General features: G+C 40.0%; 1 protein-coding gene across 7 annotated transcripts in view; it reads right to left on the reverse strand.

The window, feature by feature from the left end:
• The window catches only part of SH3GL3 (SH3 domain containing GRB2 like 3, endophilin A3), a 285,361-nt gene that overhangs the window by 128,988 nt on the left and 142,624 nt on the right, over positions 1-13,749 (reverse strand). The gene's annotated exons all lie outside the window — the stretch shown is intronic.

Raw genomic sequence — 13,749 nt, forward strand, 5'->3', positions numbered from 1 at the left:
AAAAAAAAAAAAAAAAAAAAAAGTGAGTTATGGGCTTTGAGCTCCCAAGGGTCTAAGTCTTTGCTATTTATGGCCAAATTATGGAATCATATAGGTCGTTTCACTCTGAAATTTCTGCATTACGTGCTGACTGTTAACACTACTCCTAGTCCTGGATGTCGTGCCATCCTATTGAGAACTCAACCCTTGAAGAGACATGACCACGAGGTTTAGACAACGATTCAGTCTTTTCTTGGAAAAAGCACTTCATCTAAGACATCAATTTGAATAGCAGGGATCCAGGATAAATAAAATTCAAGGATGTTGTTTAACTTTTGTTAAGCAGATTTTACGAGTTACATAAAATTTATCAAATTCTGTCTTAAGATACATAACTTTTACTTATGAGGTCTGAAGGCTCAATGACAGCACCAGGGAAGAGCTCCCATCTGCCTTAGAGTATTCTAGAAACTACCTATTCTTGCATCCTCTTCTCAAAATAGTCCCAAATAGGTCACTATGAGCAAAGGGCTCGCTCCCCCTCATTTCTTGCCCATGTTCCCACAGTCGTGTGAGGCTGCCCACTCACTTCAAAGCCTGCCTTCTACTGCTCTGCCCACTCAGCACCGCTGAATTCGTATCATGACTAGACAGCTCTCTGCCCTCACACCTGATCATTCCACAGTTCCCACATTACGCTGGCCAAGCTCCTTCAAAGAGAGCCTAACACAACAGCACATGGGCGAATGCTCAACTCGGTTCCATCCAATCTGCCTTCCAACAAGGTTTCCAGGAACAGTCCCAGGCGAAAAGCCAAGAGCTGTCTCTACAGAAACCATATTTATCTCCTGAGCAAGTACTGGCAACACCACAGGCGACCAGGAATCATCCTTCTACTATTCAAACCAGAGGAGATGTCAACCTGCCTATGAACCGTTTCAGCAATATGTGCTAGTCTAAGACGTTTTAAAAAACGTCGCCAACCATTTGGCAATGGACCATGTTAATTCATCACATGTGTTTCTTTTGGCCTGCAGAGGTTTTTAAAACTTTAAATTAATTGCCAATATTTCAAAACTAGGAAACTTCATTTAAAACATCTGGATTTTGCACATTCCTCCCCCCAAATCAAGAGCATCCAGGCAGACAATACGTTGGAGTTCAACAGAAGCAGCCATCCAGGTTCCAATGCTGACAACTTGCTGAATGTTCATTCAACATCAGCAGATGGCTCCATGCAGCGTTCACAAGGCTTAGGATGCCATGAGGGACAACCAGGACAAGAAATGACCGGACAGTCATACCTGCTAGGAAGGGATTTTATCTGGGTAACTCAAAGGACTTCTGATTCAGGGAAGATGGAGTACATATACTTTTCTCTATTCCTCCCACTAACTACCACCAAAATCCTGGGCATTATATATAACACAAACCCAAGAAGGCCCTGACAGGTGGAAAGAAGGAGGCACACTGAGTAGGCACCTCAGGGCCCAAGAAATGACACAGTGGTGAGCTTCCTGAGTTTTCTTTTTCCCTCATACATCCAAGACTTGGAGCTGAGATAGCAGCAACCTGGAAATACCAACAGATGCAGGAAAATAAATAAATAAGTAACCTCAATAAAGGCCTGCTCTCTCCAGCCAAAGGATCATGCAAGGAGCAGTCTAGCAAGACAGAAGTGTTTAGATAATACCCGCTCTACTCCAGCTCTACTCCAAACGCCCCAGAAAGAGCTGTGACCCCTACCCCCATCCACACTAGCAAAGGATGAGTGGAATGGGGGAACTTGCACCTCTGCCAAGTTATAATGAGGTGACCCCCACCCCCGCAATCTCTCTTCCCCTGGATGGTGCCAGAGAAAGTCAAGTAGGAAGCCAGTACTTTCATCCCCACCAGGTAGCAACAAGCTCCACCCTGCACACACCTTCCATGTCAGTGGACAACATGTGGGGGAGCCTGGACCTCCACTCCCACAAGTAAGGCACCCTCTCACCCTCCTTCCTGGGCTGTATCAGAGGAGGCCTCGTGGAGAATCAGGACTTCTACCACCACCCTGTGGTAATGAGGCCACCCCCCGCCCATGGTGTGAGTTGAGGCCACATGGGAAACAGCTACAAGGCATTTCTACCTATCCCAGCCAGAGAGGTATCAGCACAAGCCTACTGAGGTGTCAGAACTCCCGCTCCCACACAGCAATAAGGGGGCACAAACCCTGGATGTCAACAGTCTAAGTGAGCAACTTGGACATTTACTCTCACTGGGAAGTGACAAGGCAATGCCACCACCTTTCCTTGCCAAGGCAGTGGGAAAGAAAGCCAGTAAAAACAGACAATTTAAACAAGATCCAGAGTCTCATAAAATAATACCTAAAATGCCAGAGTTTCAATTTAAAAAATCCTACCGTCATGAGAGTATGGCCAAGATGGCGGAGTAGAAAGACCCTGAGCTCACCTCCTCCCACGGGCACACCAAAATTACCACTATTTACAGAGCAACTATGGATGAGAATGACCTGAAGACTATCAAAAAAGGTTTTCCACAACTAAAGACGTAAAGAAGGAGCCACAGTGAGACAGGTAGGAGGGGCAGAGACATGGCACAGTCAAGACTCACACCCCCAGCTAGGCAACCCACAAACAGGAGGATAATTATACCTGCAAAGGTTTTACCCTAGGGGTGAGGGGTCTGAGCCCCACATTGGGTTCCCCAGCCTGGGGGTCCTGCACTGGGAATACAAGCCCCAGAACAACTGGTTTGCATACAGAAGAGCCAGAGGGCTACAGAAAACAGACTCCACTCTTAAATGGCTCATGCAAAATTTCACATGTCCTGAGACGCAATGCAGAGGTAATAATGTGAAAGGAGCCTGGGTCAGACTCACTTTCTGACCTTGGAGAGCCTCCCAGAGAAGCAGGAGGCAACTAGGATTCCCTTTGGGGGCACAGATGCTGGCAAGCACCAGGTTGGAGCCCTCCTTCTAGCCTATTAGCACTGGGGCTTACCCACCCACCAGCCAGCTGGTACCAGCCCCGGGACCCCCAGGACCCTCAGCCAGCCATGCCAGGACCTGGCCCCACCTACCAGCAGGCCAGCAGCATCCACATGAGGCAGGGCCTGGAAGCCAACCAGCCCAGGGGACAGTCCCACCTACAAGTGTACCCACAGTAGTCAGCCCTGTCTCAACAGAAGGGCCCACTCAGTCCACACAGAAGGCACTGCTAGAGCATATAGCTTTGGTGGCCAGAAGGGAGTGTGTTACTGAGCCCCATAGGACATCTCCTACATAAGGCCATTTCTCTGGATCAGGAAAAATAACCAGCCTACCTAATACGTAGAAATAAAAATAGGCAAAATGAGGTGACAGAGGAATATGTTCCAAATGAAGAAACAAGATAAAACCCCAGAAGAAGAACTAAGTGAAGTGGAGATAAGCAATCTACCCGATAAAGAGTTCAAGGTAATGATCATAAAGATGCCCAGTGAACTTGGGAGGAGAATGGATGAGCACAGTGAGAAGTTTAACAAAGAGCTGGAAAATATAGAGAAGAACCAAACAAAGCTGAAGAATGCAACAACTGAAATAAAAAATATACTAGAAATAATCAGCAGGTGAATGATACAAAGGAGCGGATCACCAAACTGGCAGACAGAATAGTGGAAATCACCCAAGCTGAAAAGAAAAAAAAATTTTTTTTTAATGAGGATAGTTTAAGAGACCTCTGAGACAATATCAAGCATACTAACATTCACATTCTAAGGGTCCCAAAAGGAGAAGAGAGAGAGAAAGGGACAGACAACTTATTTGAAGAGATAATAGCTGAAAAACGTCCCTAACCTGGGAAAGGAAACAGACATCCAGGTCCATGAATCACAAAGAGTCCCAAACAAGATGAACCCAAAGAGATTCACAGCAAGACACGTTATAATTAAAATGGAAAAAATTAAAGACAGAGAGAATCTTAAAAGCAGCAAGGAAAAGCAACAAGTCACATAAAAGGGAACTCACATAACACTTGTCAGCTACCTTGCAGCAGAAACTCTGCAAGCCAGAAGGGAGTGGCATAATATATTTAAAGTGATGAAAGGAAAAAACCTAAAACCAAGAATACTCTACCAGGCAAGGCTATCACTCAGATTTGAAGGAGATACAGAGAGTTTTACAGACAAGTAAAAGATAAAAGAGTTCAGCATCACTAAACTGGCTTTACAAGAAATGTTAAAGGGACTTCTCTAAGCAGAAAAGACCACAACTGGAAATATGAAAATTATGAAAGGAAATATGTCAATGGTAAAGGCAAATATACAACAAAGGTAGTAGATCAGCCACTTTGTCGGAAGGTTAAAAGACAAAAGTAGTAAAATCATCTATATCCACAATAAGTAGGTAAAAGATGAACAAAAAGATGTAAATGTGAAGTCATAAACATTAAATGTGGGGTGAGGGGGAGTAAAAATGCAGGGTTGTTAGAATGCATTCAAACTTAAGAGATCACCAACTTAAAATAATCATGTATACACATATATATATGTGTTGTTATATAGAAACCTTGGGGTAACCACAAATCAAAAATCTGTAATAAAAACACAAAAAAGAGAAAGGAATCCAGACATAACAATCGAACAGTTATCAAATCATAAGGGAAAAAAGCAAATGAAGAAGAAAGGAACACAAAAGAACTACCAAAAGAAACAGAAAACAATTAACAAAATGGCAGTAAGTACATACCTAATCAATAATTTCTTTAAATGTAAATGGACTAAATGCTCCAATCAAAAGATATAGAGTGGCTGAATGGATATAAAAATATAACCCATATATATATTGCCTACAAGAGACTCACTTCAGATCTAGAGACACACACAGCCTGAAAGTGAAGTGATGGAAAAAGTTACTCCATGCAAATGGAAATAAAAAAGAAAGCTGGGGAAGAAATACTTGGACCAAAATAGACTTTAAAACAAAGACTGTAACATGAGATAAAGAAGGACATTACAGAATGATAAAGGGATCAATTCGACAAGAAGATATAACACTTGTGTGTGTGTGTGTGTATCCCCAACATAGAAGCAACTAAATACATAAAGCAAATATTAACAAACAAAAAGGGAGAAATTGATAGTAACACAATAATAGTAGGGGACTTTAACAACCCACTTACATCAATGGACAGATCATCCAGACAGAAAATCAATAGCAGCAAGAGTGGCACCACTAAGCTCAATCCCTGGGAACTATACTCAACATCTCAATATCAAGCTGAGCTTTGAACTGTATCTGTCAGCATATGTAGTTTACCTCAATTTAGTTTATGCATCTCTTAGCAAGATGTGTGCTAAGGTAATTGCGTCTCTACTTTACTCCATTTCCGCTTATGAAAGGTTTCATAGGAACATTCTACTTTGGATAGTGGGAGAAACCTGTACACTCAAAAATGTTATACATAGAATTCTAAAAAAATTCAAGTAACACACAAGAAGGCAAGGAAAAAAAGACAAGAAACAGAAAACAAGCAAAAAAAAGGTAGCCTTTAGCCCTAACATATAATTACATTAAATGTAAATGGTATAAAAACACCAATTAAAAGACATATTGGTGCAGTGAATTACCATGATCCAACTATATGCTGTCCACAAGAAACTCACTTCAAGTAAAGCAATATATGCAGGTTAAAAGTAAAAGAATGAAAAAATACATATCATGCAAACATTAACCAAAAGAAAGCAGGATTAGCTATATTAATATCAGATAAAGTAGACTTCAGGGCACATAAAATTAGCAGAGACAGAGAGGGACATTAAATAATGATAATGAATTTAAAAGGGTAAATCTACCAAGTAGACACAGAAACCCTAAATGTGTATTTACCAAACACTTGAACTGCAAATTATGCAATGGTAAAACTGACAGCAATGAAAGAAAATATAGACAATAGATATAATTATAGATAATTATATTTGGAGACTTCTCTCAACAATTAAAAGAACTAGACAGAAAACCAATAAGTATATTGAATTCAACAACACTATTGACCAATAGGATTTAATCAATATTTACAGAATATTCCACCCAACAACAGCATATACACACTATTTTCATGTGCCTTCAGAACATATAACAAAACAGACCACATTTTGAGCCATAAAATAAACCTCACAAAATTTTTAAAAGTCAAAATCATATAGAATGTATTCTCTAATGACATTGGGATCAACCTAGAAATCAAAAACAGGGTTAAACAGGAAAAATTACAAACACCATAAACAATCGTGGATCAAAGAAAAGTCTCAAGGGAAGTCAAAATGTACACTGAATGAATGAAAATTAAAATACAACATATCAAAGTTAGTGAAATACAACTAAAACAGTGTTGAGAGGAAAATATATAGCCTTCACTGCATACGTTAGAAAAGAGAAAAGGTTTCCAATCAATAGTCTGCTTCCCTCAAGAACCTATAAAGAGAACAAAATAAACCCAAGCAAGTAAAAGGAAGGAAATAATAAAATAAGAGCAGAAATCAATGAAATTGAAAACGGCAAAACACTGGGGAAAATGAAATAATGAACTGGTTCTTTGAAAAGATCAATATAACTGACAAACCTCTAGCAAGACTAACAAAGATAAAGGGAGAAGGCATGAAATTACCAATATCAAAAGTCAAAGAGACCCTATACACATGTAATAAGGGAACTGATGATAATGATGAAGAGGGGAATACTATGAATAACTCTCCACACATAAGTCTGATATGTGTGGAGAGTTATCCTAAATGAAATGGACCAATCCTTAAAAAACACAAACTAACAAAACTCCCAAATGAGAAATCTCCAAGCCCAGATGTTTTCACTGGAAAATTCTACTAAATGTCTAAAAAAGAATTAACATCAATTTTACATAATCTCTTCCAGAAAACAGAAGAGTAAGCACTTCCCAATTCATTTTATTAAAGTAGTATTACCTGATACTAAAACTAGACAAACACAGTACGAAAAATAAAGACCAATATCCCAAAAATACAGAAACAAAAATCCATGGCAAAACATTAGCAAATAGAATTAATTCATCAATATATAAGAAGAAGAAGAAGAAATATACACCATGATCAAGTGGGTTTTATTCTAAGCACACCCAACTAGTTCAATTTTCAAAAATCAATTAATGTAATCCACCATATTAACAGGCTAAAGAAGAAAAAAAACACATAATCATATAAACTGATGTAGAAAAAGCCTTTGACAAAATTCAACACCTATTCATGATTTAAAAAACACTCAGAAATAATAGAATTAGAGAACTTCCTCAACGTGTTAAAAAGCATCCACGAAAGATTTATAGCTAACATTACTCTTAATAGTGAAAGGCTGAAAGCCTTTCCGTAAGGGTGGGGAACAAGGCAAGGATTCCACTGTCAACGCTCATTCAAAATAATGCCGGAAGTTCCAGCCAGTGAAATAGGCCAAAAAAAGAGTAAATAAACGGCATATAAAACGTAAAGAAGGAACTAAAACTGTCCCTATTTACAGGTGACATGATTGTTCACAAAAAAATTTCCAAGGAATATACCAAAAAACACAAAACAAACAACCCCCTCACAAAAAAAATCCCTCCCAGAACTAATAAATGAATTCAGCAAGTTCACAAGTGTAAATTTAATGAAGCATGTACAGGCCTTCTACACTAAAGATTCAACATAGGAGTCATGTCAATGCTCTCTAAACTGATACACAGTTTTAGTCCAATTCCTATAAAAATTCCAGAAATATTTTTTGTAGATATAGATACGATTATTCTAAAATATATATGAAAGACAGAGGAGCTACAACAGCTAAAACAATTTTGAGAAAGAAGAATAATGTGGAAAGAATCAGTCTGATTTCAAGACATCATGTAGTGACAGTCAAGACTGGGTGCTATTGGCCAAGGGATAGATCAGTGGAATAGGATAGAGAAGGCATGAATAGATCCACACAAGTATGCCCAACTGATTTTGTCAAAGGTTCAAAAACAATTCAATGGAGGAGGGATAACCTTTTCAACAAATGGTGCTGGGGTAAAAAAACACTCATAAACCAAAAAAAAAAAAAAATGACCTTCAACCTAAGTCATACCCTATAAAAAATTAACTCAAAATGGACAACAGGCTTAAATGTAAAACACAAAACCGTAGAACTTTTAGAAAAAAACATAAAAAATCTTCAAGATCTTGGACTAGGCAGAGTTCTTCGATACCATAAACATGATCAATAAAAGGAGAAATTCTCAAACTGCATTTCATCAAAATTTTAAAGTTTTGCTCTGTGAAAGAAGATGAAAAGACAATCTACAGACTGGGAGAAAATATTTGCAAACCATACATCCAACCAAGGAGGATACCCTAAGAAATTATAAAGAATTCTCAGAAGTCAACAGTTAAAAAAAAATGCCAATTTAAAAATGGGCTAAAGATGTGAACAGACATTTCACCTAAGAGGAGATACAGAAAGCAAATAAGTACATGAAGAGTTGTTCAACCATTAGCAATTAGTGAAATGCAAAGTAAAACACAATGACGTAACTCCATACATCTAATAGAATGGCTAGAATAAAAAATAGACAATAAATCCGAGAGAGGATGTGGAAAAGTTGGAACCCTCATACATTACTGGTAGGAATATAAAATGATAGTCCCTCTAGAAAAGAGGGAAAGTTTCCTAAAATACTAAACATGTAACTACCACGTGATCTAACAACTGCACTCCTAAGCATTCAACCCAGAGAAATGCAAAGTTATGTTCACATAAAAACCTGTACATAAATATTTATAGCAGCTTTATTCCTAAGAGCCAAACTGGAAACAATCCCGATGTCCTTCAACAGGTAAATGGTTAAACAAACCGATATCTGTAATAAAAAGGAGAAAACTATTGGACTTCCCTGGTAGCACAGTGGTTAAGAATCCACCTGCCAATGCAGGGGTCACAGGTTCGAGTCCTGGTCTGGGAAGATCCCACAAGCCATGGAGCAACTAAGCCCGTGTGCCACAACTACTGAGCCTGAGCTCTAGAGCCCGGGAGCCACAACTACTGAGCCTGCACGCCACAACTACTGAAGCCCTCGTGCCTAGAGCCCATGCTCCGCAACAAGAGAAGCCACCGCAATGAGAAGCCTGTGCACCGCAACAAAGAGTAGCTCCCACTCACCGCGACTAGAGAAAGCCCACGTGCAGCAATGATGACCCAACGCAGCCAAAAATTAAAAACAATAAATAAATAAATAAATTTATTTTTTTAAAAAAGGAGCAAACTAGTGATACATACAACAACCTGGATGAACTTCTACAGTATTACGCTGAGATAAAAAATCCAAGCCAAAAGGTTACAGACTATATGGTTCCATTTATATAACACTTATGAAATGACAAAATTATAGAAAGGAGAACAAATTAGTGGTTGTCAGGCATTACAGAGCAGGTGGGGGCAGAAGAGGAGTGGGCAAGGCCATAAAAGGGCAACATTCATGATCCTTATGGTGATGAATCTGTTCTGTATTGTGTAAATAAATGAGCTCAGCAAGGTCACAGGTGTAAATTTAACAAAGCATGTACAGGACATGTATGCTAAAAACTACAAAATCCTGATGAAATAAATCAAAGAGCAAAATACATAGAGAGATATACCATATCCATGTATTAGATAATGTAAATGTAAATATCCTGGTTGTGATAATGTACTATAGTTTTGCAAGATGGAAAAATCTGGGCAAAGGGCATAAGTATCTGCATTCTTTCTCTCAATTGCATGTGAATCTGCAACTATCTCAAAATAAAAAAGTTCAATTTAAAAATACATGGGATTATAAAGGAAGCCAATTGTACTGAACTCAGTCATCAAAATACCAAAATATTTATCATACAGTTTTTTAAAAGTTAAGCAGTGTGATAGAGAGGGCACATGCCTATTTGAATTGGGTGGTCAGGGAAGACTTCTCTGGCAAAGTGGCCTGTAATCTGTGCTATGATCTAAATGACAATAAGGAAACACTTTGCAAAGATCTAGAGGAAAGGCATGCAAGGCGGAGGAAACAGCTCTGGCAAAGGCCCAACGAAAAGAAGACCTTAGCACATCAAAGGAACAAAGAGAGGCCAGCGTGGCTGAACAGCAGCAGGAGAGGGAAGGGAGAGGCCAAGTTATGTGAGGCTTCACAGGCCAGAGGAGGAAGTTGGGCTTTTATTCTAAAAGCAACTGGAAGCCACTGAAGCACTGAAGACTTGTAAGCAGTCTAAATTACATTAACAGAATGACATAGTCTGAGATACATTTTTAGAAGAGCATTCAGGTCACTGTGGGTAAATGGATTGTACCTGGTAGGAAGAAAGGTCTGGAAATTGGTGAGGAGGTTCCAGCAACCATGCGAGCAAGAGGTGATAGAACAAGGATAGTAGTAGCAGAGCCAGAAAGAGGTAAAGTGAATGAGGGATACATTTTTAAAGTAGAACCAAGAGGAAGTACTTTCTGATGAATTAGAAATAAGAGAAAGAAAAAAATCAAAGATGAATCTTGTTTTTGTCTTACTTTACTTGAGCAGTTGAACAACTGACTGAAATAGAAACCACCAGCAGGAAAACAGTTTGGGGTGATGAAAAGTAAAGAGTTCAGGTTTGGACATCTTAAATTTGACAACCTTTTAAATATCCAAGAGGTGAGGTGATGTAGGCAGTTAGACTTACGAGTTTGTTATGGGTCTGTGTTCAGGAGGAGTGTCTGGGCTAGAAATATAATTTAGAGAGCAATGAACATATAGATCATGTATAATTCCATAAGGCTGGACAAAACACCTTGGCGGAGTGCAAGGCTAAGAAAAAGGGGAATTACTCCAAGCCAGAGCCCTGGGGCACTCTAGGACTTAAGTTTTCAAGGGGACAAGAAGGAGCCATTAAAGGAGATCTGAGGCAACAGGCACTAAAGCCAGAGGAAAACCGCACAAGTGTAGAAGGAGTTGTAAGCAGAGAATGGTCCGCTGGGTCAAAGGCTGCTGAGAATCAGACGGGGAAGTGCCCATCCAATTTGGCAACTTGGAGGTAGGTCAATCACCACCTAGGTAAGGTGGTCTCAGACAGATGGAGAGGAAAGTCAACTGGAATGGGTTGAGAAGAGAATGGGAGATGAGAAAGTAGAAACGGGGCAACAAAAAACTTTCTCAGTACCTTTTGCTGGGAAGGGGAGAGAAGAAATAGGATGGAGGTGAAGCAGGATCTCGGATCAAGGAAGGATTTTTTTCCTTTCTTTTTTATGAGATAGGCGATACTGTTTTATCAGATAGGCGATAGGGGAACCACTGACTGAAACGGCCCACCCTGGCCAGGCCCAATAGTAACCACTTGCATGAGTTATCTTACAACAGGAGGTCCTGGTAAGGAACATGGAACTAACAAGCCACCACCAACTGGAAGAATTCAGGAAAGGTCAAAAGGAGAGAGGAGACACCAGTCCATATGTCCTTCCAACCTCCCAGAAACCCCCTCGCTGGAATCTATCTTGGCTGAGCGATGCGCTCACCACCAGGAAGGACCCTGAGTCAGAATGATTGGCCAGAGACGACCCGGAAACTAACCCCATCCAATAAAACCCGAGATAGCAAGCCACGTGGCAGAGCAGTCCTCCAGGTTCTCTTACCCTCTGCTCTCCACCCAGGCGCCCCTTCCCAATAAAGTCTCCAGCATTGTCAGCATGAGTGTCTCCTCCAACAATTCATTTCTGAGGGTTAGAAAAGAGCCCACTCTCGGGCCGTGGAAGGGGTCGCCCTTCCTGCAGCAGTACTAGAGAGCATTCCATATGCCGATGGAAATGATCCAGGAAAGAAGAAAATATAGTGCAGAAGAGAGATGCAACAGGAGCAAAATCCCTGAGAAAATGAGAGGAGACAGGGTCCAAAGCAGAGTGCAGAGACCAGCCAGGTGTACCCTGTCCTTGTTACGCTGGGAGAAACAGAGGAGCACCCACGCATTAGCTGACAGGTCCCACCAGACTTCTGAACTGTGGCCCATAAGGAAGAAAGAACACAGACGTGGATGAGGAGATATGACTCAGATATCAGGTTCATGAGTAGGGAGTACCCAAGTCATCCAGCCTGAAATAGCAGCAGCTTCTACCACTGACAGGATGATTCGATCAGGCAAAGCACTTGGTGACATCAGTGTTTGAGAAAGATTTAGCCAATGCCGGTGGGAAAGACACCATTATCCAATGAATTACAAAGTCAGAAGGAACAACACTGGGCTCAGGAAAGTCACTGCTGCTGGTGCTGCAGTAAAAACATGGGATGACCCTGGGAATTGCAAGGGAAGAGCTCATCCGGAAGGCATCTCACAGAAGAACTCCAAGAGTTAGAATTGCAACAACGCCTTCTCAATCATCCCCAGCGCTTCCTCCAGCCCCTTCCCCCCAACTCAACACTTTCCCAGGTTTCTAGTGAAAAAGAAAATCTAGCTATCCACATTTGGCTGACGTAAACTCTCCAGAATAAATTCACTTATTATTTAGCCAAATAAAATCGTGTATCAGTTCTGCTTATCAGCAGTTTTATTTTCTGGGTAAAGCATGCCAATGATAGCGTCCCCCAAATACACATGATACACCCCCACACACACTTAACGCTGGGAAATGTAACTTCTAGTCAGTTTGTTAGGAAAGTTGAAAAATGAATCTGAAAAGAATAGTACATACACACACAAAAAAAATCCCTGCTTTTAAATGCATTTTTAATCAAATTCCAAGTGATAGCCTCAATTACAGTTACTTTAGAGAAAAGGCATCAGTGGTAAGAAATGCTTGGATTATAGTGTGTTCTTCAGATATTAAAAAAATTAAAACTAATTTAGTTTGAGCATCTACTCTAGCACCCTGAGTTAAAAATATATGGATAACACATAGATTTATGGATTAATTTATCAAGCAGTCTATGTGGAAAGGAGCAAGCATGTTTTAGCTTAATACATTTTCTGATGCATCTAAGTAAAAAAAAATTAATCATTATGGATTTTGCAAAGTGCATTTTTCTTTATCTCTAAGGAGAAAGTGAAACAAGAGACATTCACTGCCTCCCTAGAGATTCTCATAATTTGCAAAGAATATCCTTCTCTGAAGTGCTTACCCCTAAAGGGTCAGCCTGTGCATTTAGTCATTACAGGGAGAATGTTTTGGCCCCTTATGACCACTCATCATTTTTCTGATTAATGCATCAAAAGAGAAGGGGGGGAAGGTTACAAAAAAAACTTTGTTAGGGGCTCCCCATTCCCTACTGTGTTCCTGGGTCACATGAAAGGGCACTGCTACATAAGGGCAAAAAGAAGTAAATTTAACATGAAGCCCACAAGTGTCCTGTGTCATCGCCAGCTGGTTAGTTAGGGGAGAGAAGAATAAGAGGAAAGAATAAAACTAAGCTTTCATGGGATGGGGAATAAGGCTCCTAGAAGTCCATAAAGGGAATAAATCTGGCTATTAGCATAGCATCCAGGTCAGCGCAAGCACAGACGTGGCCTAAGCATCCTACACCAACAATAAATGCTGTCAAGAAAATTATGATGAAATAAACATAATTAATACAAATCAATGAGTGGTGACATATCATTATTGTAAGTTATATTTTTATTGGTCAGGCAGAATGCTTAACAAGAAACCACAATGCCATCTCTAAGCTATTTGTATTTATCTCTAATAACTCAAGCTGCATCCCTACCAGTAGAAAAGTAAACCACTCGATTAAGAACCCTTTTCAGGGACTTGCCTCGTGGCCT

Source organism: Aethalodelphis obliquidens, unplaced genomic scaffold (genome assembly GCF_003676395.1).
Source record: "Aethalodelphis obliquidens isolate GAN/ISIS:26980383/991018 unplaced genomic scaffold, ASM367639v1 scaffold65, whole genome shotgun sequence".
Taxonomy (NCBI): domain Eukaryota; kingdom Metazoa; phylum Chordata; class Mammalia; order Artiodactyla; family Delphinidae; genus Aethalodelphis; species Aethalodelphis obliquidens.